This window comes from Pituophis catenifer, unplaced genomic scaffold (genome assembly GCF_029215685.1).
Source record: "Pituophis catenifer annectens isolate HBS135680 unplaced genomic scaffold, rPitCat1.0.hap2 SCAF_3, whole genome shotgun sequence".
Lineage (NCBI taxonomy): Eukaryota > Metazoa > Chordata > Lepidosauria > Squamata > Colubridae > Pituophis > Pituophis catenifer.
Window position 1 is genome coordinate 20143677 of NW_027256883.1, and position 27627 is coordinate 20171303.

The window sequence follows — 27627 nt, forward strand, 5'->3', positions numbered from 1 at the left end:
GTTTGTCCATGTTTTGGTTTTGTTTCTATGCTTGTTGTCATTTTGCTCTTCTATAGCTCTTTTCTCTTGGAGTTTGGTATCTGTGTTGGTGCTTGGGAATATTTCATTAAGATGTATTTTAGACCAGTTGGCCTGTTCATGGAACACAGCCGTTCTGGAAACTATAAATTTGTTATTATTATCGATGAATCTGTATCCTTTTGTACCTGTCTCATATCCCATAAATCTAAGTCTTCTAGACACGTTTTCCCCTTTTCGCCTCAATTGTTTAGGTATGTGTACGTCTGCAGTGACTCCAAATATGTGCATGTGTGTTAATTTTGGTTTCCTATTATACATTACTTCATATGGTGTCTTATTTACAATGCTGGACCAAGTTCTATTTTGTGTGTAATTGGAATATTGTAGGGCTTCTGACCAGAATTGTTTGCTTAAGCCAGCATCTTCTAATGTGCATCTAATCATGGTTTGTAATGTTGAGTTCTTTCTCTCTACAACTCCGTTCTGGAATGCGGAAAATGGGCTAGATGTGTAATGTAACATTCCTTTGTCCTTCAGCCATTGGGAGAATTCCTTAGACATGAATTCACATCCCCTATCTGTCATGATTTGTTTTATTTTAATATTGTGCTGTGTTTCTATGCGTTTGTAAAACTCTTTAAATTTCTGAAAAGTTTCATCTTTATGTTTTAATGTGTAAACAAATCCATAACGACTATAATCATCCACAATGGTTAGAAAGTAACGTTTTTTATAAGTAATTGATGGTGTTAGTGGACCAACCAGGTCCATGTGTACCAAATCAAAAATTTTGTTGGTTGACCTTGTTGATTTTCTAGGCCTGGGACTAGTTTTAAGCTTTGTAGACTTACATACTGAGCATTCCAAATAGTTTTCACAATTTTTTATTTTAACACCTTCTGCGTGTTCAGTCATCTTTTGTACTACAGGAAAACTGGCATGTCCTAACTTCCTATGTAAAACATGAGCACACTCATCGTGAATTGGCTTACCTATTTTTGGTTTTTTTTCATTATGTGTATCTTTGTGATTATGAGTTACTTTACATTCATCATTGTCACTGTTACTAATGTTTCCATTATCTATTTCAACACAATCTTCCATATTTGAATCAATGTTGTGTAACCATTTCTCCTTTGTTATTAAATAAGGTAGGCCTCCTTTGATTATTACTGTACCTATATCTATTTTATTTTTCTCCAATGTCGCTTTTCCTTTTGAAAACACAATGTTAATATCAGAATCTCTGCTTAGTTTTATGGCACTAAGTATGTTATGAGGTATTTCAGGTATTAGTAATACCCCCTCTATTTTTCCTAGGCCAGGTAAGGTTACATTCCCTCTACCTATTACTTGGACTTTTTCTTGGTTAGCTACTTTTATTACAAATTTATCCTCTACAAATGAAGACAATATACTTCTATTATTTGCAGTGTGATTAGTTGCTCCAGAATCAATAAGCCAATTATTGTTCTCTGTTTGTTGTATGTTAGTGTTGTCTTGTTTGTTTAGTCCATTCAGTGAACCAGATTTTTTATCCTTTGAATTATCTCTGCCCCCTCTATGTTCTTTATAATTGGGTGGACTTCTATACCTATGTCTATCAATGGAAGACTGTCTGTTGTTGTATTTATTTCTATATTCTGACCTATGTCTTTCTTTTGAAATTTTAGGGCAATCCCTCCTATTGTGTTCTTTGGACCCACAGTTGTGGCATCTAAATGTTTCATGATATCTTTCTTGAAAAGCTACCTTTCTATATGGTTTGTGTTCTATGTGGTTGTTAGAGCGACTCCTCCTTGAATTGTCTTCAGCTATTAACTTATTGGATAGACTTTCTATGGATAAGTATCCTAGATTGATTGTGTCTAAATGTGACATATAATTATCCCATGATGGGTCAAGTGAGTTGATGATAACACTTTTCATCATTTGGTCTGAAATCACCTCCCCCCTTAAATGCAGTTCTGCTCTAATTTTGTTTAAAGATATTAAATGTTCACTTATGGAAACCCCTGGTTTTATCCTAGAAGAGAAGAAATCTTTAGACATTCTTGTGGTAGTAGCTACACTATCACTGTGAAACAAATTGAACATGCATTGAATAATTTCTGAGACAGTCAGATTTTGCTTAATGCTGTGATACATTGTAGGAGATACACTGGAAATTAATAAGAAAAATGCTCTATGGTGTAAGCAATCTAACTTTAGAGTCCAAGGTCTTTTTGGGGGATTAGTGATAAAAAACAGTAAGTTTTCCTTCATAAAGACAACCTGGAGCTGCTGATACCATTCTTGCAAATTAATGCCATCTATTCTCAGCTTTGGGAAGTCACTGGGTAAGTTTCCAACATTATTGGGTCCATTACTTACAACCGGGGGTAGTCCGTGGTCTCGTAAATGCTGGAAATTACAAAACGGCGTGGGAATGCTCGCAACGAGTCTGCACGATCCTCTCAGCATCTCATGTCTTCCTGGGCCGTCTGCGTAGTCTTGCGCATGCGCGTTGCTCATTTCATTCCTGGAGTCGTCGTGAGAGGTTCTCGTCGCTGCGGCTCGCTCGCTCTGCTCCTCCTCAGATGAATCGGTCTCCGGCTCGATCTTGGGAGTCCTGATGATATCGGTTGTTCGCTTTCTTCTGTTGAGAGCGTTGGTCCTTGGATCGATCTGCGGTGTGGGGTGGTATCTGCAGGGCTCTCTGGGTTCAGGTGTCGGTGCTCTCGTCGTCTGGATGGGAGCGGGTAGATTTTGAGGCGTTGGCTTGCTTGCTTGCTTTCTAGTTGATTTTTTGGTAATCGTCAGTTTCGGTCCAAATGCAGCAAAAAGCGTTTTCATTGCTGACTTTATTTGTGTGTCTGTTGAATCACCTTCACTTTCTGATTCTGATTCTTCTGAGGTATGTGACTTTTCTTTTTCATTTTCTTTATCTAGTAATGTCTTTCACGCCAGAAATTTTGAATCAAGTTTTCTGATTGGCTCTGCTTCGCTCACCTTGGAGGTCTGTTGAAACCAAGATGGCTGCCATTCGAAATTTTGCGCGGGATCACCGTTTTTCTTCTTCACTGCGTTTTTGTCTGTAAGCGTATCACTCACTATTTTTGAATCTTTTGGCTTTTCAGTAGCGATGTGCTTCTCTCTTGCTGCTCCGCTGTTTTTTAGCATATCTTGGAGGTTCGCGATGAGGCTTTCATCGTTCTTTTGGCTTTTTAAAAGTTTTAATATCTCTGACCTGAGTTCGTTGTTTTCTATTTTGTTTTCCTCTTGGTCATCATTTTCATTTATTATTTCTTCGTCTTCTGTGGTGTATTCTTCAGATTCTCTCGAAATTGCATTTGTGGACTCATCGATTATTTCTTGATCCGTTTCCATTTCTTTGCTGTATGCCTTGGTGTTGGGCCTATCTCTCTTAGACATATTTAAGTTTTTATTGAGTCAATTCAACCATCATCTGCTACCAACTTGTTGCAATATTTTCAGGATCAGACTCAATAAATCATTTGAGAATTAAGAGTTCAAATATATCTCTCTTTATTTACATAAGGCATTCTATATTCACTGAATATTCACAGATAGAAGCAAGGAAGGGATGCGTGCAGCTCCTTATATATACAATGGGTGGAGCTAGATATGGGAGTGGTGAAGTATGAATACATTAAGAAGTGAAGAATAAATTAACCCCTGATATCCCGTTCATATACTATTTACATAATGGAGAATAAGGCATTTACTTGTGACAGTTCCATAATGGAATTTAACCATTCTAATAAGTAATAAGTAATAAATAATATCTAGAATAGAATGGAACAGAACAGAATGGAATGGAATGGAATGGAATGGAAAGGAAAGGAAAGGAAAGGAAAGGAAAGGAAAGGAAAGGAAAGGAAAGGAAAGGAAAGGAAAGGAAAGGAAAGGAAAGGAAAGGAAAGGAATTCTTTATTGGCCAAGTGTGATTGGACACACAAGGAATTTGTCTCCAGTGCATAAACTCTCAGAGTACATATAAAGTGACAGCCAGGACATAATAAATTGAATGTATTATTAACTTGCCATTAAAATCCAGCAAACATGGCTCTTGTGGCTTTCTCAGAGTCACCAAATAAACCTTTATCTTCATTGACAAAAGGGCTACGATAAGAGATTATTTAAAAGAACAGTTATTCTGTTATTCTTTAAGAACGAAAGATATGGAAAACATCATTTCAGAATGATCATTCAGTATCTTGAAATCGTCCGGTATCAAGATGGATCATTACAACCTCCAAAGTACCCCCAGGATAGCAAGTTTCAAAACTTGCTAGATGAGGTATATCCAACAAGCGGCAACTGGTTGCATATGGCTCTGAACAGCTAGTAATGTAGACCATAAACTTTTAACATCATTATATGATTTATACATATTAACTATATTATATATTTTATTTGCACCTCAAGACAATTCCTCTTCACTCAAGGAAGCCCAGGCAAACCACAAGGTTGGACACCCATGAGCTAGAGTAGGGACGGACAAATATGGCCGCTTTATGACCTGTGTACTTCAATTCCCAGAATTCCTAAGCTAGCCAAGTCTACAGATCATAAAGGGGGTTTAGTTGCCTACCCCGGATAGAGCTTTTGTTGACATTAGAGGATGTTTTGATTCAGATACTGTAAGTTTGAGCTCAAAACGTATAACAAACCATTTACCAGCACCATTTTTTTCCTAGGAGATAACTTGCTGGTGGATTTCACCTTACAGGAAATTATGTAAATATTATCAGGAATCACATAAATTATTCTGGTGTGAAGCATTGAACTTTCGGTCTACAAATTCCACTCCCACTTGTTTTCAAATAATGATAATAATTTGATAATTGATCTATAACATTATGTGTGATTGTTAATAGAAATGTGTGGGATAGCTTTTGCTGCAAAACTGAATATACCTTTGTGCTCTTCCAGTACCACAGTATAAGCAATTTCACAGCTATGGTATCCCACACAATATCTGTAAATGAACTACACATGACTTGATAGAAGCCAGCTTTCCAATTTTATGTATTTTTAGTTCAAAATAGTTGGGAGTAGGATTTGCAGAGAGAAAATCAAGTATTTCTTTTTATTTATTTATTTATTTATTTTGAATTTATATACTGCACCTTCTCCCAAGGGATTCAGGATGGTGTACAGCCAGATAAAAAACATTCAATACAAACATTAAAAACAATTAAAAAGATATATATTAATTTGGCCCCAATTTAAAATAACAAACCAATTAAAAATATTTTAAAAATATATTTTTTTAATATATATTTTTATTTATTTATTTATTTATTATATTTCTATACCGCCTTTCTCCCGTAGGACTCAAGGCGGTGTACAGTCAAGAAAAATATAGACACACAAACATCATAAAATTGCTAATTAAAATTACTTAGTTTGGTCAATTAAATAAAACCCAGAATTAGATAACGTTTAAAAAAAAATCATTCACATGTTCATATGTTTAGCCCCGCCTGTTGAAACATCAGGGTCTTGAGGGCACGGCGGAAAGCACGGAGATCAGGGATATTCCGTATCTCCGGGGGCAGTTCATTCCAAAGGGTTGGAGCCCTCACAGAGAAGGCCCTCCCCCTGGGAGTCGCCAGTCGGCATAATTTGACTGACGGTACTCTGAGTAGTCCCTCCCTGTGAGAACGAACTGGCCAGTGGGAGGTTATTGGTGGCAAAAGACGATCTCGTAGGTACCCAGGTCCTAAGCCATGGAGTGCTTTAAAGGTGATAACTAACACCTTGAATCGCACCGGAAGACCACCGGCAGCCAGTGCAGCTCGCGTAGGAGAGGTGTTACATGGGCGTAACGAGCTGCGCCCATAATCACCCGCGCGGCTACATTCTGGACCAGTTGGAGCCTCTGAGTGCTTTTCAAGGGGAGCCCCATGTAGAGAGCATTACAGTAGTCCATACAGGAGGTAACTAGGGCATGAGTGACCGTGCGCAAGGCGTCCCGATCCAGAAAGGGACACAACTGGCGGATCAGGTGAACCTGATAAAAGGCACCCCTGGCCACGGCCGTCAAATGATCTTCTAAAGATAGCCGTGAATCCAGGAGGACACCCAAGTTGCGGGCCCTCTCTGTGGGGAGCAAGATCTCATCCCCTATTGTCAGTGATGGTACCAGCTGACTATACCGGGACACTGGAAGCCACAGCCACTTGGTCTTGGAGGGGTTGAGTCTGAGCTTGTTTCTCCCCATCCAGATCCGCACGGCCTCCAGGCAACGGGACATCACAGCAAGGGCATCATTGGGGTGGTCTGGGGTGGAGATGTATAGCTGTGTGTCATCAGCATACTGATGAACACTCACCCCGAAACCACGGATGATCTCGCCTAGCGGTTTTACATAAATGTTGAACAGAAGGGGTGAGAGGACTGACCCTTGCGGCACCCCACAAATAAGGTGCCTCGAGGTCGACCTCTGCCCCCCTGCCAACACAAACTGCGAACGGTCAGAGAGGAAGGAGGAGAACCACCGAAGCACGGTGCCCCCTATTCCTAACCCCTCCAGCCGGTGCAGTAAGATACCATGGTCGATGGTATCAAAAGCCGCTGAGAGATCTAATAGGACCAGGATAGAGGAGCAACCTCTGTCCCGAGACCTCCAGAGATCATCCACCAACGCGACCAATGCTGTTTCCGTGCTGTATCGTGACCTGAAGCCCGACTGGAACGGATCCAGATAGACAACGTCATCCAGGTATCGGGGTAGTTGTCGCGCCACCATACTCTCAACAACCTTTGCAACAAAGCGAAGATTGGAGACTGGACGATAATTTGATAATATAGCTGGGTCCAGGGAAGGCTTCTTGAGGAGGGGCTTCACAACCGCCTCTTTCAAGGCAGCGGGAAAGACACCCTCACTCAGAGAAGCATTTATAATCCCTGGAGCCAGCCTTGTGTAACCTCCCGGGAGGCCAGTACCAACCAGGAGGGACATGGGTCCAATAAACATGTGGCAGAGTTAAGCTTGCCCAGAATCCTGTCCACGTCCTCAGGAGTCACAGAGTCAAACTCTTCCCAGATAACGCTCTCAAGACCTGCCCCCGTCTCCTCCCCTGGATCTACCCAAACGGAGTCCAGGCCTTCTATCTTTTATCTTTTATCTGCTCCCCCTTAATGGATAATACATTCAGTTTCTGGGGGGGAAAAACAGACGAGGGGAAGGCATGGTTAATTATGGCTGAAAGCAGAATATGCTAATTGTATCACTTCATATGTTTATTTATGCACTTTTTCCCCCTCTATGCTTTTCCTCAGAACATCTTACAAAAACTCTAGGCTGTCACAGAGAAGAGGGGGTCGACCTAAGCACCTGAGAGTGGGACAAGAAGTAATAGATTAAAGCATATTAAAATTTCTCCTAAAATTAAACAGAAATAAAAAAAAAATAGTGGAATGTCTTGCATCAGGAAGTTATAGGTCAGGGGTGTCAAACTTGATTTCATTGAGGATTGTGTTTGACCTTGGGGAGGCTGGGGTGGGTGTGGCCAGGGTGGGTGTGGCCAGCTCGATGTCACTTGTATCAGGGACATGATGTGGCCCGCTGGTGGGCAGAAGAGTCAGACAGTGAGGAGGTTGGGGAGGAACTTGGGCCAGTCCTTGGGGCTGGGGAAAGCTCGGACAAGGGCTCTGCATTGGAGGCAGAGAAGGAAGTAGACAGTAGCAAGGCAGAAGAACAGCTGGAGCTCAGCTGTTTCCAGTGAGCACATGCACAGAGCTGCCAAAAGACAAGAACAACACAGAAAACAGAGTCGACTCGGGAGTAAAAGCCACACCTTGGAGGTGATTGGCCCCTCCCATAGGAAATAAAGGAACAGGGAGTGGGCTTTTGCAGGAAACAATTCGTTCATTCCATGACTCTGAGGAAAGTTTTATCTTGTACTGCAGTTGGAAACACGTTACGTGGCAGCTTGCCAAACGAGATAAGGTGTGTTGAGAAATATTCCTTTGAAAAACTGTTTGGACAAACTTTGCTGACTGAATTTATTTATTTATTTATTTATTTATTTATTTAATTTGTATACCACCCTTCTCCAACAGGACTCAGGGCGGTGAACAGCCACGGTAAAACACAACATATAAAATTTAAAAGCAGTTTAAAAGACATTAAATAATTTTGGCCATCAATTTAAAACAACCCAGTTAAAACCAATTACAAATTAAAACCGCAAGGATGGGATCAAGCCAGCCCGGCTAGATGAAATAGATGTATTTTCAGGGCCCGACAAAAAGTCCGGAGGTCTGGTATCGTGCGTATCCCTGGGGGTAAGTCGTTTCAGGGGGCAGGTGCCGCCACAGAGAAGGCTCTCCCCCTGGGGGTCACCAGCCAACATTGTCTGGCCGACAGCACCCTCTCTGTGTGAGTGAACTGGCTGGTGGGAGGCTATTGGCTGCAGAAGGCGGTCTCGTAGATACCCCGGCCCTAAGCCATGGAGCGCTTTAAAGATGGTCACCAACACCTTGAAGCTCACCCGGAAGACCGGAAGTGCACCCGGAAGAATGAACGTAATTCACAGCCATGTAAATAAAATAGGTTTTGCCAGTAATTCCTGCCTCCTGCTTATTAAGGGAGCCTAGGTCCAGGATGCCTGTGGTAGTCTAAGTGCTCTGCCAGTGAAAATGGGCTCCTGAGCTCCGTTTTTGGCTGCAACGGTGTTCTGCAACCCTCTGCCAGTGAAAATGGAGCCCTGGAAGCTCTTCCGAGCTCTGTTTTTGCTGGCAGAGGCACAGCAGACCAGTCCTTCACTGTTTCCAGGGCAGCCCCGCAGATCCGGCCCCCGGGCCTTGAGTTTGACACCCCTGTTATAAGTGCTTCATCACTTGAGATTTTTAACTATTTGTCCAGAATGGTATAAGTTCTTGCTTGAACAGGGAGTTAGACTAGAAGATCTCCAAGATGCATTCCATCTATGTTATTTTGAATTCTGAAGTTTAGCTGCCTTGCCAAATTTACCGATAATTTACACATTTTGCCAGACCTAACAAAGAATAATCAAAATATTCTGAGTGTCAGACTTCGATGCTATCTCAAAATAAATGAATTTCCAAACTGCCAATCTTTAAGGAAATCTTTTCTTTATTCGAGCACAGCAACCGGATCGTGACTCGATGCGGACAAGACTCACCTTTTGCCCCCCAATCCCTCCCTTTCCAATCCCCAATTCTCTGCTTCTCATTGGCTATCTTCCAAGTCCCTCTGCTGACTTCTTGTCTTGTTATTTCACAGGAATGTCTCCCCCCTCCTCATTTCCACGACGACCGAGCTTCAAAGGGATTTAGCAGGCAAAAGTTCAGAGCTTATCTCTCCTCTCTATGCCAGCGCTGAGGCGCTGACACTGAGTTTCAATTTGCCATATTGCGATGTACCTGGAACAGTCTAGTCGAACTTTTGAGCCATAAAGCATTTGCTTTATGCACCGAGGGGGGGGAGACGGGGGGGGACGATGACACATATTTTCTGCTTTGCGCAAAGCCTAGAAGTTAACACTAAATCTAGCATTTCTGAAATCCAGATATGTAATTGCTTATCAGTTATTCTACCACCAGCTGTTTTTAGATGTTCTGGAGAGTAATTTTTAGTGTATTTATACAAGGGGAGAAAATGTAATCTGCTAACTTTAATCCTATCTCTTGCTGTTACCTCTTCAAGGTGTATGAAAGCTGCATCTTCGAAATGATAGAAGTATAAGCTGTAGCTCATATTGGCATGCTTCATTTTTAAAATAAGCCTGTTAAATCCAGGTTAGCTATCTTTAAAGACATCATAGGACAGGATCAGAATTGCTAGTCACACTTCCCTGGTGATTCTTCTCTTCAGGAGGTCTTGAATTTGGTACTTAAAAATAAATTCTCTAACTAGAAAAACACATTTGATTAAAGAGTACCAATGTGCATAAATTTTCTTAATTAGCTTATTTATCTTTTGAAATTGCTTAAGTGGTTGAAAGGAAGCATGACTGCAACTCCTATCTGCAACACTAACTGGATTACAAGGCGAAAAAGTTCAAAATACTTCGGAATTATTACTCACTGGTTTATTCACTCACTATCATTGGTTCATTGCCCAGATAATAGCTTGCCTCCTGCAGGAGCTTATATATTAGTAGGGTTGCCAAGTCTGCTTCCAAAAAATAGCGGGCAAGTGGGGTGGGGTGGGGGTGGGGTTAAATAGTAAAAAAAAAATTACAATTAAATTATATATTTTCTTACAAACATTTTAACACATATTAAAATAATCACTTCAAAACTTTACTTAAAATTCAAAACATCAAATATAATAATATGTAAAATATTAAATTACATTTTACTTTGCTGTCGTGTGTATTTTTTATTTGACTGCTCAGCTTTGATCAATTCTTTGCGTTTAAGGAATAATTCTTTAATTTCAGTACAACATTGAGAAATATTAAAAAATATACAAAGTTCACTTCGAACTGATGGTACAAGCAGTCAGTTACGTTCGTCAGTCCACAAATTTCCTATGACGCTGAAAATTCGTTCAACGTTTGCATTTGATACCGGAATTGATGCACAATACTGGAACAGTTTCAGTAAACTCGGAGCTGGCTCTTTCTTGAAAAAGTACGTCCACTTATCAAGGGATGAATCGCCCTGCAGATGAACATAAACTTCTTCTAAGACAGAAATTTCATCAAAGAGAGTGTTGGGTGGAAGTTGTTCTCGCCATAGTGATAATAACCAGATGTTCGTCATTTCTTCTAAAGTTGGAGGATTATTGCAATCAATTAGATTAAAACAACTTAGCGTCTCATATACTGAATTGGTGAAATGATACCACTTTTCTAGGTACGCAATGGCCCTTTGATACATGTTGATGGCTTCTTTCTTGAACTTTTGCACAGCATTCTCAGGCAAATGTTTTTTACGTAAGGCAAATAAAACTTTCATTCCAAAAAACTGCTCATCGTATTTTTTTTGCAAAGAATCACGCATCTTACACATGATAATGTGAAGATCACATGCAAGAATTTTCTTGCTTTCCAGCTTCAGTAGGGTGTCTTGCATTATTGACATGAAGAAGTGCGTGAAATATAAATACAATTCTGAAATTGTTGGTTCATCGTCCTTTGCGAGTTCATTTTCCTGATTCGAAATAAGGTTCCAGATAACCTTATGGCACTCATCAGATCCAAGAGAAATAAAATATGATTTTAGAGGTATCCAGTTTAAAAGAAGTCTTTCGACCACTTTAAACAAACTTAACCAACATGTTGGAACATGGTGCAAAACTTCATGGAATTCTGACTCGCAAAATTCAAAAAATGATTTCAACTCTTCTCGTTTCTTCACAGAATTCAAAAATTTGGCAAAAATCTTCAACACTACATTTTCGATATCAAAAGATAACTGCTTTAATGCATTTTTTGCGCTGTTGTGTAAAATGTGATTATTGCAATGAGCAGCTACAATATTGTCATTTTCCAGCAATAATTTTTGGTAAACAGATTTGTTCACTCCATAATTGACTGATGCATTATCTGCTGAGTAAGCTGAAACATTATTTATTTCCAATTCGATATCACTAAGAACTCGACACAGCTGATTTTTTATTGATGTAAAATCTTCGAAAGAATCCTCATAAAAGTCTAAAATTTTCACACACAGTCCTTCTTCACAAGTAAAATATTGTGCAACAACGGGATACATTTTGCCATTTCCCTTGTTTGATGCATCAGTAGAGAGAGAAAATAGAATTCCAGTTTTAAGATCATTGAGAACCAACTCAATAGAAAAAGGATACAAAACCTCATTGACAATAGCTGATGATTTGGTTCTTCCACAAGACATCTTTTTTACAATTTCTAAATCATCAAAAATTTGCTTCATTAACTTAATACCGCAATCTTGAGCCAGGAAAAAAATATGGTGTTTGATCCCATGGTAAGTTTCAGCCATTTCAGCTACAGTCATTTTCTCACTGAAAGAGGAGTCTTTAACAATAAAAACGAATTGATTCGCTTGTTGCTGGAAGCTATTTTCTCCTTATCTAAATGATTTTTTGTGCTTGCATGCTGTGTAACAGCTTTTATACCATTATATTCAATTGTGAATGATTTCTGACACAATTTACAGTAGGCCGTCATATTTGTTCTGTCGGTTTCGTTGTTGGTAATCCATGCAAAAGTAGCTTCCCAGTCTTTGGTGTATTTGCACACTCCTCTCTTTCGTTTTAAAGAATTCGAAATCTCGCCGCTGTCACTCTCATCACTCGACACCATTTTAGGTCAGTCGACACAAGCTACAATACATTTTAAAAATGTGAACTGTACATAATTTTATATTTTTATTTTAATCTCATCATTAATTTTTTCAGAGAATCGAGTTCAATGGATATTCGATCTTTGTCTTATTCTAACTTATGAAAAAAAAAGACAAAACACGATTCTCCTATCCTTATTCTCTTAGACTGTACAGCTTTAGATTACGTACCATTTCATCATAAAGCTTTTGAATAAAAAAATGTCCACTATTTTGTGAAAAAAAATAGTGAACATAATGTGAAAAAAGCGGACTGTCCGCTCAAATAGTGGACACCTGGCAAGGGTACATATTAGCAATAGAAATAACATTTACACTTATCTACTGTTCCATAGTGTTTTACAGCATCCTCTGAGCAGTTTGCAGCATCAGCATATTGTCCCCAAACAATCAGGGTCCTCATTTTACCAAATTCAGAAGGATGGAGGGCTGAGTCAACCTTTAGCTGGTCAGGATCAAACTCCTGGCTGTAGACAGAGTTTGCCTGCAGTACTGCATTCTAACTCCCACACTACCACACCACAACTCCTATTACATATTAATACATAACAACATATAGAAGAAGAAAAGATACTCCGATAAATAAAGATGTGCGTACAGGCCTGAATATACTTAGGACTTAATGGGCGGTGGGGGTGAAGACTTATGGAGTTTTGTTTTACTTTCAGGAGAAAAGATTTGAAAGAATAAGTGAAGAAAACATGGTAGCTCAGAATTGGCAGAGGAGCAGCAACAGTGGAGATCAACTGAAAATATCAGAAAATGGATTTTTTATAGGACAACTTCTCCAGTCCTCACATAGAAGGAGGTTCCAGCAAATTAAGACCCACTATTTCAATTGATCAAACAAATTAATACTTTGAACTCTTGATTCTATTCCTTCTTGTTTTAGCATGCTCATTTCTCAAGTTCTCCAGTTCCATTGCATTCAATTTACTTTTATATGTCTCCTGGCATACCCAACTTACATTTCCATGTGATAAATTGGCTGAACCTTGTTCTAATCTACAGCCATTTTGTTTCTGTCAACATTTAAGCATTGCCAGAGTCTACATTTTCTCCACTACCTTTCTAACAGCATGTGGAGTCTTGAAATTTCCCAATCCATTTATTCATTTCATTAAACATTCTACTATGGTACACAAATTTATCTACCTGCTCTTATTTTTGAATAATTCTATTTTTCCTGTCAAACACAACCACTATGTTCTTTGATACATTCATTTTCAATTCTATATTCCATAGCACATCATCCAATCTTCAAAATACCATTCTCTACAAATTGTTCAAGTTCCATCCAGCAATAGAGCATAATCTGAATCCATATCTCTGTCTAATACTTCTCCATCATCACTACAAACATTTCCTATACACTTTAAACATTTAAGTGAAGCTTTTCTTATTATCTGCACAGTGTTGAATGTTAATGTCATTCCCTTTCATTCTTGGATCTCTCAAGGCCCAATGTCTTTTTTTTTCCCCTTATACTCTCTTATCTCACTTCTTCTCGTTCAAAATAATTGCTCCAAATACTTTCCCCCATTCTGAATTATATTTATTCAGCATGTTGCACAACATCCTCCCCCACCCAAGAAAATGTCATCTTTGGTTCTTTTATTGTCATCAGAGGATTGAACTTCATATGTACCTTTTGCAAGATAGATTATATCAGCTCGTGCTTTTGGGTATGTGTCTTTTAGTCCTTTTATTCAAAATTAAATTTTCATCTTCACTTCCCTGCATGTTCATCATTTGCATTTCACAAATCAGACTTCAATCATTCAATTCTATTACCTTCTTCCCCTTTCTCTTCTCTTTCCCAAATGCACAGCACATTCTTATTTTTCTTTCACTTCATTCACTAATTCATGTTCTTTGCTATTTATTCCTCTTATATTCCAAATGAGAAAGTTTCATATTGCATGAACATTTCCCATCAATACTGACTTCTATTGTCCACTGTTGTTTTTTGATCAATTGAAGTTGTCACACAACACCCTTCTTAATAAGAAAGAGAAAATATAGATTAGGTTACATTCATGCTTGATACAGCCTTCCCTGCTAATGTGAAGGTAACTTTTGGCACATTTTGGTCAGCTTGCTAAAAGGAAAGTCAAATTCCTGCTTTAACCCCAAGACATTCTTGCTATGCTATACAAGTTAGGCTCTGTAATCTACAATTAACTTGCAAGCCAACATACACATATACCACTAAATATGTATTATGTACAGGCTATATGCAGAATGCTGACATTAAATGTCTTGTGTAAATACACACAGAGAGGTGGTTCAGAATAATTTAAACATTAAATGGGAAATATAAATACCACCCAAGAGAATGACCTGGAAAATGTTTTCTTACTGGATCTACAAAAGGGGCTAGCTAAACCTTTGGAGGAGTCTGTGTAATGAAATAAAGAGAAAGCAAAGAAAAATTAAATCCTGCAGCAATATTTAATTGAATCAGAAATTAAGACTGCTAGAAGTAAAAGGAAGGAATATAAAATTGGTTTATTTCATCAAAATTAAAATAAGGCATTTATTTGCAAATGATTATTTTTGTAAGTTGTAAAATGCATGTTCTACAAATGTAAGATTGGGATGCAGTGGCTCAGTGGCTAAGATGCTGAGCTTGTCAATTGAAAGGTCGGCAGTTCAGCATTCAAATCCCTAGTGCCGCGTAACGGGGTGAGCTCCTGTTACTTGTCCCAGCTTCTGCCAACATAGCAGTTCAAAAGCATGTAAAAAATGAAAAATGAAAAATGCATGAAAGAAAAGATGCTTCCTTCAGAAGGCTTTGCTATAAATGTCAAGAAGTAACTAAGCAAAATGTAGACTTTGTCCTCATACTTTGTCTCCCTCTTTTCTCTAAGCATTTATTACATTTTTGAATGCACTGTTAAGTCAAAGCAGGACTGAGCAGTAATGTTAAGTGAAGTGACAGCTGTGAAAGGAACATCCTACAGAAAGGAAGCAGATGGGTAGAACATCAAGAGTGCCAAAGCGCAAGGAAGACAGCATGAAAAAATCAGCAAAAGTTGACCAAAGCAACCAACATAATTGTAAAGGAAGTCATGAGGCATCTGAATAACCTGGTTGTCCTACTGTCAAATCATTGTCCTGATCAGAAAAGTTTCAGATTGCTCATTGAATGGTTGGAGAACTGTCAAAAGTGCCTAAATTAGGGAAACCTAATTCAGAAAGGAAGCTTAATAAAACTGTACTAAAATCCCTATGATATGCCTGATAAATCTTTTCCCATTGCTACATTTTTGTTGTTAGTTGCAAAGCCGTGTCTGACCCATCGCAACCCTTTGGACAACGTTCCTCCAGGCCTTCTTGTCCTCTCCCTTCCTCTGGAGTCCATTTAAGCTCACCCGACTGCTTCAGCGACTCCATCCAGCCACCTCATTCTTTGTCGCCCCCTTCTTCTTTTGCCCTCAATCTTTCCCACCATTAGGCTCTTCTCCAGTGAGTCCTTCCTTCTCATTAGGTGGCCAAAGTCTTTTGAGTTTCATCTTCAGGATCTGGCCTTCTAAAGAGCAGTCGGGGTTGATCTCCTCTAGGACTGATGGTTTGATCGTCTTGCAATCCATGGAAATCTTCTCCAGCACCATAGTTCAAAGGCCTCAATTCTTTGGTTTTCAGAGTCCTCAATTTACAGCCACAACTGAGCCCCAAATTTCGATTGCTAAGCAAGACAATTGTTAAATGAGTATTGTCCCATTTTATGACCTTTCTTGCCACAGTTGTTAAGTGAATCACTGAAGTTGTTAAGTTAGTAACGTGGTTGTTAAGTGAATCAGGATTCCCCATTGACTTGTTTGTCAGAAGGTTGCAAAGGTGATCACATGATACCAAGATACTAAAACCATTATAATTACATGCTAATTGTCTCTGAACAACAACCATCTGAATTTTGTTCATGTGACCATGCAGATGCTGCAAAGGTTGTAAGTGTGAAAAATGATCATAAATAACTTTTTTTGGTGCCATTGGAACTATGAACAATCACTAAACAAAGGGTTGTAATTGAGGACTATTTGCATATGCAATTGATTGATTTTGATTTTTTCCCTTTATATTCTGTGCATTTGTGATCTTAAATGATTTTGCTATACCAGAAGCTAGACCTCCTAAATTCATAAAATTTGGGGCATCTAATGGATAAGAAATCTCTTAGATGATTCACCAGGAAGCATTATTTCTTTCTGAGATCTTTTTCGGCGCATCAAAGAAGTTTACTGGGTACCATTTTTTTGGCTCAGGATTAATTTCATATTTCATATTAAGCTGTCATGTTTTTGCATAATAATAAATTTTTGTAACAGGAGAATGAAATCTATTTTATCTGGGTCATTAACAGCTCTTAAACTTTGAGTCCCACAGTGTGGAAGACAAATGTCTTTATTGTTATTGATAGTCCAGTTTCTGAGGCTGGCCACATGTGCAGAAGGTGCGCGTGTGAGCAAAGTGCACGCGTGGGAGGCTGGGTGCATGCGCGGAAGGCATGCCCATGAAGCGAGTGTGCACACAGGCGGGCGAACTGGTGATAAGAATATGTGAAACCCACCACTGCTGTATAGAGTCACTGAATCAAAGTTCAAGTGGACGTGGAACCTTTTTGGAAACGTTGAAATGATTGTGTTGTAAACAGGAGATAGATGGTGGTATATCCGTCTCAAAGTGTTAATGACCAGATGACTGCAAAGAATGTAAACCCTTTAATTCGCCATCATTCAGTCAGAACTAAAGAAACTTTATCAGCCAAGTGTTGGAAATGTCATCAGACACCAGGATCCTATTATCATATGTGGTGGACGTGCCCAGAAGCTAGAAATTACTGGAGTAAAATTAAGACATAGTTAGAAGAAATGATTCAACAACATGGACAGACTTACTTTAGAACTCAAAGACAAAAGTTAATCAACATACTATGAAGTCTGGAATAAATGTTATTCATTGGTTAGATAAGAGGAAGAATGCCAAAAACAAGGGATAACGAATGTCTGGAAATATATATATCAATGTATATTAATATATCAATGTATATTGAACTTGTGAATGTAATATTGGTTTATTAAATACATGCATAGTTGGTTAGGAAGTAAAATACTGTATCATTATATAATATATAATGAAGTAGGAGATATGTAAATTTGTATATAGAGCAAGGAATAGATTACTTATTAACCTGATTTTGATGTAAATGTTAGAAACCAGAGAGGTTGAGCAATGTCCATTGTTTTACTTTTAAAACTAATAAAATAATAATTTAAAAAAACCATATTGACTTAAAACCTGAGCTATTCCTATTGGGTATCCTTCCAGAGAAAATTAGTAAAGAAAATATAAAGATAGTATTTGTGCAAAGATGGAAAGCAGAGAAAATCCCTTCAGAAGGGGAAGTGATCAAAAAAATTTTTTAGACTGCGCAGAAATGAATAGATTAACTTTGAAAATCAAAGAAAGACACAGAATATTTTAAGATATAGAAATAATTCTATCATTGGTTAGAAAATAGATATAGATAAATAATTTAATAATTAAATAAGAGAATGATATAATAAAAATGTTGTATTGTGAGAGGGATGCTGTAAAAAAGGAAGAAAAGAGGACTAACAAGAGAAAGAAGTCACCGAAGAAACACCAAGATGACACACAGAATGACTGATGTATTATGTGTTTGTTTGTGTATAAAACAATAAAAAAAACTTTTTACAAAAAAATAAACTTTTTGGATGACGAAAAAAATCCAAGAAAGCTCAGTTGCTTTTGAAAAAACACCTTTAGAATCATTATTTATGTGATAGTTGCTGACAATTTTCTGACATTAGTATCCTCACCAGAGATATGGATCCTAATATGAATTTGGACTGAATTGGGTCAACCTAATCCAATGCTACATGGTAAAAGGATATGGAATTATAAAGAAGTGCTTCATTTACAGTAGATGAAATTTCAGGCAAACATCTCCTCAAAAGCAAACTGCAGAGTGAAGTTGCCTCCTTCTTCTAAGTAGCAAAGTTCTACTACTGCTGTGTGCTGATTGAGGAGAGTGGCTTCTGTGCACATGGAACACATGTGTAGAAATCACTTTTTTTTTTTCAAAGCAAGGCTATCAATCAAAGCAGAAGACTAACTTTAGTGCTTTGCAGGACAGGAGACAATCTTCCCTTATGCAAGAATCAAGGCACCAGTTTTTTACACTGCTACTACGTAACATATATGTGGAATACGATGAACCATAATTTCTATACTTGAGAAATACTGGATGATTTCCGCCCCCCTTCCCATCCTTTTCTTCTAAATAGCTACTTTTCTCAAATCCTACAATTAATAAGCCACTATTCTCTGACTAAAGTTTTGAGGGTCACACTTTAAAACTGTCACTTTCCTAAAAAGGTAAAACTGAAAACAATATTGGGCCAAATTGCAAGCTTTTTTCCTCCTAATTATTTCCCAGAACATAAAGCAATCTAAAAAGAATTAGAAAATGGGAGAAGGGAGAAGGGAAGTAAAACTTACGTTACTATTAGTCAAAAGGATCTATTATCTAATTCTTTAACCACTGTTTTTTAAAAAGGCCTATGTAATGCAAGAATTCACATTTTTATTGCTTTTAAGGTTAATCCCCTGATCTTGCAGTGGTCACTAAGCCATGCAACCTTACATGTTCAAATGATAATTCTAGAGAAAATGAAAATGAAGGAAGTAATGTTCAAACCTTTCTTTCTCTCCCTCTCTCTCTCTCTCTCTCTCTCTCTCTCTCTTTCTTCTCTCAATTCCTCCCTCCCACCCTCCCTTCTTCCCTTCATAATCTTTAGGATTGCTCAGCTTTGATTATCATCCTTTTCCTCTTCTTTCGTAAATTGTTGAGGAGGTGAATTAAAAGCTATCTTTAGGCACTCCAGCTTAAAGCAACATTTATTATTTCAAAACTATCACTTTTTTAAAGAGCATCCGGACTGACATTTGTTTGATTAACATTCAAAGCTATCTTTTGTGTATGTCAAATTACCTGAGGAGGCTAGAGTGTCAATAGGTATTTCCAAAGAGTTAATAACGCAATATCCTGTTTTTGCCAGATAACTAGCGTCAATATCCTGCCCTAATGGATAATACTAGATTTATTTCTCTGTATTTCTGTTTAGGGACTTTCTTTAGGATCATTCCCACAAACACACAATGTAAGACATTTAAATCTTTGCTGTGATTCTGCTCGTTTTGTAGCTTTTCCTATTGACAGGTTTGATCTGATGGAGGCTTTTAAAAATGAAAAAGAGAAATATGCTTTTACCTCAGATTGAAAGAAAATAACACTGAGGAAATGGTTTGCTTTGCCAGCAAATTGTCTGCATGTGTGTGTTAGATACCCCAGCTTAATGCATGCCTTGAACAGTTTCATTGAGAGAACTATTTATTCTGAAAACAGATATGTGCCAAATCTGACACTCCATTTGTACATGAACTGCTTGCTTTCTGCCCTCTTCTTTGACTGAATATCTGTGTTTTGATCTCAGTTATGTTCCTTGGCTCAGGATAAAAAAAGCACATTTCTTATACAAAGAAATAACTGATGTTCCAGTTTGCCTCGTTATATGCTTAGCTTATCAGGAGAAGTAGTCTACAGTTTGTAAGCAAAAGGTCATCAATTCTATTTTCACCACTGTTATGTGTAAATTTACTTGCTAATCTCTCTGTAGACTAACTCAGATCATCGAAACAACAGGACCCATTCAGCAATATGCATTGTTGTTACATAAGACTCAATTGTGTGTCTCAAGAAAGAGGAGGAAGGTGTGGTGGTGTTCAGATTAACCCTTTAACATCAGGTTTGCTACTTATTATCATCATCATTTAACGACCTGTAGGAAGTTAGCACCCACCCCTCCCCTAGGAAAATGAAATATTCTAGGAAATATTAAAAAGGCAGAATATTATACTTTCCCTAAAGGAGAAACATGTTTTAAAGGCAAAGCAGCTCCCTGCAGCTCCCTGCTCTCTCCCACTTCAGCTCCAGGGTGATGGGCCTTAAAACATGATAGGATTAGCTTCATTACCTCATCACCCAGTAAGATTCAACCAAGTCTGCCACTCCCTAAAAAGACAAGACAACCTACAAAGTTACCCCTGCATGGCCCCATGGGAATCTGGCAACCAATCAGAGTACATTTCTTACACAGTAACAGGAAGCTCCAAGGCAGGGCTCAAGAGAGGGTATAAATCTCTCTCACTCTCTCACCCATGTGCTCTTTTTGCCCAGGACCTCAAACCATGTGGTTCTGTCCACCATTAAACCATCTTTCCAAGCACTCTCCATGTTTCCAGTGTCTTTCTTCCCATTTGGAACTGAACCCAGAGGGACATTTCTTCCAACAGACCCCATAATTCCTTGCAGGGTAGAGTCGGGGCAACTGAATGGAGCTAGCAGAGCATTTAATGGCCAGATGCCCTTCCTATCGCCAATGCGGAATTTTGTTCAGGAGATATATTTTCATTGTGTCCAGAGAGAGAAATATTTGCCTCTACCTAGGATCAAAAGAAGGTTTGCCACTTATTACGCTTGTTATAAATGTCATGAAAATGTATCACTTAGGTTTTTTAAAACAGAAATGGGAGCTTTTTACCTGCCAGAGGTCTCCAGTTTCTTTTCCACATGTTACTCCCTGTCCTCTACTCATCTTTCTGGAAACTGAGCTAGAAAGCAAGGGCACTTTGCAAAAACCAGAGGCTGTGAGTGGCTGGCCATAAGCCAAACTACAGCGAAGGTTGGAGATATAGATGCCTGAGTTAGTGCATACCTGAAACAATACATCTGTTCCAGTGATTGCCCATTTGTTTGGTTTAATAAAGCTTAATTCTTGTGTGTGTGTGTGTGTGTGTGTGTGTGTGTGTGTGTGTATGTTATCACCTGATATTCTGTGCCCCAATTCAAAACTTTTAATATTAAAGGAACAAAGTCTATCTATCTATCAGTTATCTCCACTTTTGATGCTATTCCTTCAAGGTGTTTTAATATATTGTCATCAGAGTTGTGACTGATCTGTCAAAGGAAGTGCTATCACTTTTTATCAGTCATCAGATAATCATTAACATAATCATCTACAGTATCCATACAAGTAAAGCCGAAGAAAAACATAGAATGAACGTCCTGAAGATAAATTTTCAGGATGTTCATTCTATATTTTCAGTTAAAGCTTCCATCTATTCTCAAAGGAAAGATTAAGTACGGGGAAGAAGAGCTTCTCAAAGAAGAGACAATCAACTTATTTTCCAAAGCACCTGAAGGCAGGATAAAAGCAATGGATGGAAAATTATCAAACAGATATCCAACCTAGAACTAAGGGGAAATTTCCTGACAGTGAAAACAAGTAACAAGTGGAACAAGTTGCCTTCAGAAGTTGTGGGTGCTCCATCACTGGAGGTTTCAAGAAGAGACTGGACAGTCATTTGTCTGCAATGGTATAGGGTCTCCATTTTAGAAGACCTCCAACGTCTCTTCCAACTCTTATTCTGTATTCTGTAAGAGCTGCTGTTAATCCTGTAAGAGCTGCTATTTAACCCACCCAGTTAGAGAATTTTTGGTGGGTGCGGGTATGTCTGGGGATTGTCATGTTTATGTTTATGTTTATGTTTATTTGGATTTATATACCGCCCTTCTCCCGAAGGACTCTGGGCGGTGAACAGCCAAAGATAAAACACATACAATATAAAATTTAAAAACAATTAAAAACATATTAAACAAATTTGGCCCATACTAATTAAAACACCCCATTTTTAAAACAAATTAAAATTAGGCAATTAAAAAAGAGTTAGGCCAGCCCAGCTTGTTGGAATAAAAAAGTCTTGAGGGCACAGCGGAAAGTGCGTAAATCCTGGATCCTCCGTATCGCTGAGGGGAGCTCGTTCCAAAGGGCAGGTGCCCCCACAGAGAAGGCTCTCCATCTGGGGGTCATGTGTGTTGGGCTTGGTCTCTGGATGTTATGTGAATTTTGTTGTATGGGTATACTGTGTATATATGTACAATGACAATAAACTTTATATATATAAAGCATCATATTTGCATTTTATTACATCTGTGATTTTTGTTTGTTCATCTTTCATCCCAGTTTTGAGATCCAGGTGCTCAGTTTTTAAGTAATTATGTAGAAGAAAGTACGAAGTTGAAATAGTTTGGCTAATTCTGTATTGACAATTGGAGTATTGTATTGTACTGTATTGACATTTGTCACTGTGCTCCAAAATATAAGCTACACTGAAGTGTTACTACTAGAGTCCAAGTGAGTTGTGGTAGATTACCTTGAGCTTTTCTCTGAAAGGAAAATATAGAATACAGAATAACAGAGTTGGAAGGGACCTTGGAGGTATTCTAGTCCAACTCCCTGCTTAAGCAGGAGACCCTATACTAGACCCTAAACCATTTTAGACAAATGGTTGTCTATTGTTGATAAGGTAAAGGTAAAGGTTCCCCTCGCACATATGTGCTAGTCATTCCCAACTCTAGGGGGCGGTGCTCATCTCCGTTTCAAAGCCGAAGAGCCAGCACTGTCCAAAGACGTCTCTGTGGTCATGTGGCCAGCATGATTAAATGCCAAAGGCGCACGGAACACTGTTACCTTCCCACCAAAGGTGGTCCCTATTTTTCTACTTGTATTTTTTATGTGCTTTCAAACTGCTAGGTTGGCAGAAGCCGAGACAAGTAACGGGAGCTCACCCTGTTACGCGGCACTAGGGATTCGAACCGCTGAACTGTCAACCTTTTGATCGACAAGCTCAGCATCTTAGCCACTGAGCCACCGCATCCCGATTGTTGATAGTGGTTGACAATATTGAACATTGGTTTAGCACCATATCCAGAAACTATCTATGGTGGCAGAAAGGATGTAAATGGAGTTTTGTTATCTTCCCTTTCATACACTCTTTAAGTGTTCATACTGATATTGAACTGATATTTACATTGGAATGGAACCAGACCCAGGCGTAATTTTTCTTTCAAGATTCTCAAGTTCAGATTAGCAAATAGCTCATAACACTTTTTCTTAATAAAAGAAAGAAAGAAAGAAAGAAAGAAAAAAGAAAGAAAGAAAGAAAGAAAGAAAGAAAGAAAGAAAGAAAGAAAGAAAGTCTTTGAATTTCTATTTAAAGAATTGCACTAAAGCCCCAAACAAGACAATTACATTTTCTTGAAGTGGGCAAGAAGGTACTCTATGAGGTAAGTTAAAATATTTTATATGTAACAAAAATATTTATTTGCATGGGGGTCCTTAACAATGGAAAATGAGATAAAAATGCTAGCATGCATGAATGAATGAATTTCAATGTGTGAAGGTACAGAGCCTCATACTGTCCCTGCATGAGGTATTTGCTGATTTTATAGAACAGTACCCAACAGTTAAAATAAAAGACAAATACTAAAATGGAAATACAGCAACAATCCAATTGGCTGCTTGACCTTCAGCCAGAAAGCTGGTTTCCATAGAAATCATTCTTGCTTTTTCTCCGTGAGTTCAAATATCCTTTAGAAACCTTTAGTGCACGCTATTGCAATCCCAAAGTAATAAACATGTGATATGAATCATTTCCTTACCTCTGCCACTTTGGGCTCTGAAATAATTGGACCACTGACTTTCCTAAAAGTATTCTGCTCAGGAAATGCATGTAGGGGCATAACGTTGGCAGGAAAAATAATTTAAAAAAGGAAATAAAATTTATCCATCCTAGGTTGAACGTCTCAAAATGCTTTTTCTACCATGCAGCTCAAATTAGCAACAGATGACTGACAAAATAATCTGGAATTAAGTAAGTAAAAGGATACTGGATTTGTTTTTAAAATTTATAGTGTTTGCAAATGAATGGCTATATGCAGATTAATTCTAAGGATAAGAATAAATTGCATTATGCACTCCAGTGTGCTTAAGTAGATTGGTAGGTAGTTTCAAATGCAGGCTGGTTAACCGACATACATACAATATTTCAAGTGGGAATTAGACCCAACAGGATAATTCCAATGGAATAAAACTTCTGCTGCTTGCAAAAAAAAAAAAACTGTTTTCAACCTGGCAGGCATTTCATATTCATGATTTTATTCTGTTGGTTCAGGCTATTCTTCAAGCCAGTTCATAAACTTCAGTCTTCGATCTGACCTAAGCATAGTACATAAAATAATCTGCTACAATGTCCTACCAGCCAATGAATACTTCAGCTTCAACCAAAACAATACAAGAGTGCACCATAGATACAAACTCAAGGTAAACCTATCCAAACTAGACTGCAGAAAATACAACTTCAGTAACAGAGTTGTCAACGCCTAGAATGCACTACCTGACTCTGGTTTCTTCCCCAAATCCCCAAAACTTTAACCTTAGACTGTCTACTGTAGACCTCACCCCATTCTGAAGAGGTCTGTAAGGGGCGTGCATAAGCGCACCAGTGTGCCTACCATCCCTGTCCTAATGTTTTCTTTTACTTGTATCCTTTTCATGTATTTATAATTATGTTTACATTTGTATCTGTCATAAAATACATGCTTGACAAAATTAGATAGATAGATAGACAGACAGACACACATATTTATTTATTTTATTTATTTATTGGTTCGATTTATATGCCGCCCTTTTCCAGAGACTCAGGGCGGCTTACAGTGCGTTAAGCAATAGCCTTCATACTTTTGTATATACCTGTTTAGTAGGGCTTTCGGCCCCACATAAGCGGTGTTCTTTTTTATACAAAGTCAGCTTATTGCCCCCACAATCCAGGTCCTCATTTTATCTATCTCGAAAGGATGGAAGGCTGAGTCAATCTTGAGCTTGGTGAGATTTGAACGTGCTGTAATTGCAGGCAGCTGGTGCTACTTAACAGCACTTTAGTCTGCTGCACTACCAAGGCTCTTATTATAGATAGAAACTATTGTGCAATTCATTTTGGGTTCATTGGGTTATGTGCTGCTTGGACACCTGTATAAATTCTTAGATCAGGGGTATCAAATTCGATTTCATTGAGGGCCACATCAGGGTTGTGTTTAACCTTGGGGATGAGGTGGATGTGGCCAGCTCAGCTTCATTCATGTTGGGGGCACCTGTGGTGGCCCGAGTGCTCTGCAAATGAAAACAGAGCTTGGGAGGCTGTGACAGCTTCCTGCAACCCTCTGCCAGAAAAAACGGAGCTCGGGAGAGCCATCCCAAGCTCCATTTTCACTGGCAGAGGGCTGCAGGAGGTCGTCGCAGCCACCCGAGCTCTGTTTTCACTGGAAGAGGCACCGCAGACCAGTCCTTCGCTGTTTCCAGGACAGCCCCACGGGCCAGATCAAAGTGCCTCATGGGTCGCATCCGGCCTACCAGCGTTGAGTTTGACATCCTTGTGCTAAATGAACAATATCTACCAGTTCTAGAATCTGAGATTAAATCTATCTATTATATAAAGTTTGAAGACAAATAAAGCCTAGAATGAGGATTTTTTTTAAAAAAAATCACCTCAGTTAATTAAAAAAATATCCTGACTAGTAGTCCCTCTTTTGATGGAACTATTCATGCATATACTGCTATCCAAATTGGATAGAGCAAGTATAGTCAATCCTTGGGTAAGACAACTGATTCAATGACTGTTTAAAGTTGTGATGGCGCTGAATGAGTGGCATTTATGAGCCGTTCTTCAACAGGAAAGTGCACAAATGGCTAAGGAGTTGAATGCAACAAGACTTCTGGAATAAGACGGGTGCATAATACTACTAATATTATTCAATCTATATATGTGTGATATCCCAGAGCCAATGAAAAATCCTAAGGTAAATATGCCTAGAATAATTAATGCAGCAGTTAATTATTTGCTCTATGAAGATAACTTGATATTTTATGCATACTCAAGTTGGCCGTGTCAGCTGTTAAGTAATTTAGTCTCCCATTGTCAAATGGTCTGATTATCAATACATCTAAATTAAAGAATAGAATAGAATAGAATAGAATAGAATAGAATAGAATAGAATAGAATAGAATAGAATAGAATAGAATAGAATAGAATAGAATTCTTTATTGGCCAAGTGTGATTGGACACACAAGGAATTTGTCTTGGTGCATATGCTCTCAGTGTATATGAAAGAAAAGATACGTTCATCAAGAATCATAATGTGCAACACTTAATGATAGTCATAGGGTACAAATCAGGAAACAATAGCAATATAAGGTCATAATTTTTGGAAAAAATGCATTTTACACATGGAGGTTTCCTAGATGGCCAGTTACATAATGTCTCTATTGAGAAAAAATAAGTTTAAACTTTTAAGTTGCATGGAAGTGGAAAACATTTTTACTCTTCTTCCTTTACCTCTTCTTCACTTTCTTTCATTGATAAAACATAATGAGCTGTACCACTGAAAGATGGTATGTCAAAATAGGCATATGTTCTGTGAAGGTCAGGAAATGAATAGCTGATTCTAGAAAGGAACTGTTCAGAGGTCAATGTGTAACAATTTAATGAAAAAGCCATTAAATTACAAGTGGCAGTAACTGCTCTGTCTCTCTCTCTCTCTCTCTCTCTCTGTCTCTCTCTCTCTCTTTCTCTCCCCACTATGCAGGCAGCATAGATTCTCATCAATTATGCTGAATTAAAAGCACTTTGTTGTTATTCTCTAGGCATCTAGAAATAATCTATGAACAATTATCTACCCACACAATTTAAGGAGTAAAGAGACTGCATTTATATTTGTTTATTCTATTTATTTATTTATCACATTTATATAGCTGCCCATCTCACACAAAGTGAGTCTGTGTGGTACATAATAAAACCTGCAATTAAAATCATAGTACAAAACCAATTAAAATACATTTAAAGCAGTAACCAATAAATAATTATAAAAACAAAACAACATGTCAAGCACCAGGAAAATCAGGAAATCCAACGGTTCACATGGCTATAAAGATTTATTGTAAGCTTAAGCTCTCTACAACAATCTGAACTACTAACAGCCAAGGGAAATGAGCGGGAGATAATAGCAGAAGGAATTCAAGGTGGGCTGAACTTTGATCTCTTGTGGGTATGAAGGGCTCACAACTGATGATGCATTTGACCCCTCCCTCGGCTCAGCCTAGTCATCTCCTACACAACATCCAATATCAGATGTCTTTTCCAATGAAGAGATGAGCTGAATCTCATATGTTAATCAAAGTCAACAGAAACAATCATCAAATTTACTAATTTGATACTATGAGGTACAGATAAACTACACACACAAAATAGAAATAATTTGAAGAGATGCATCATTTGAATTACTACAAAGCTTGACCACCTATGCCTAAT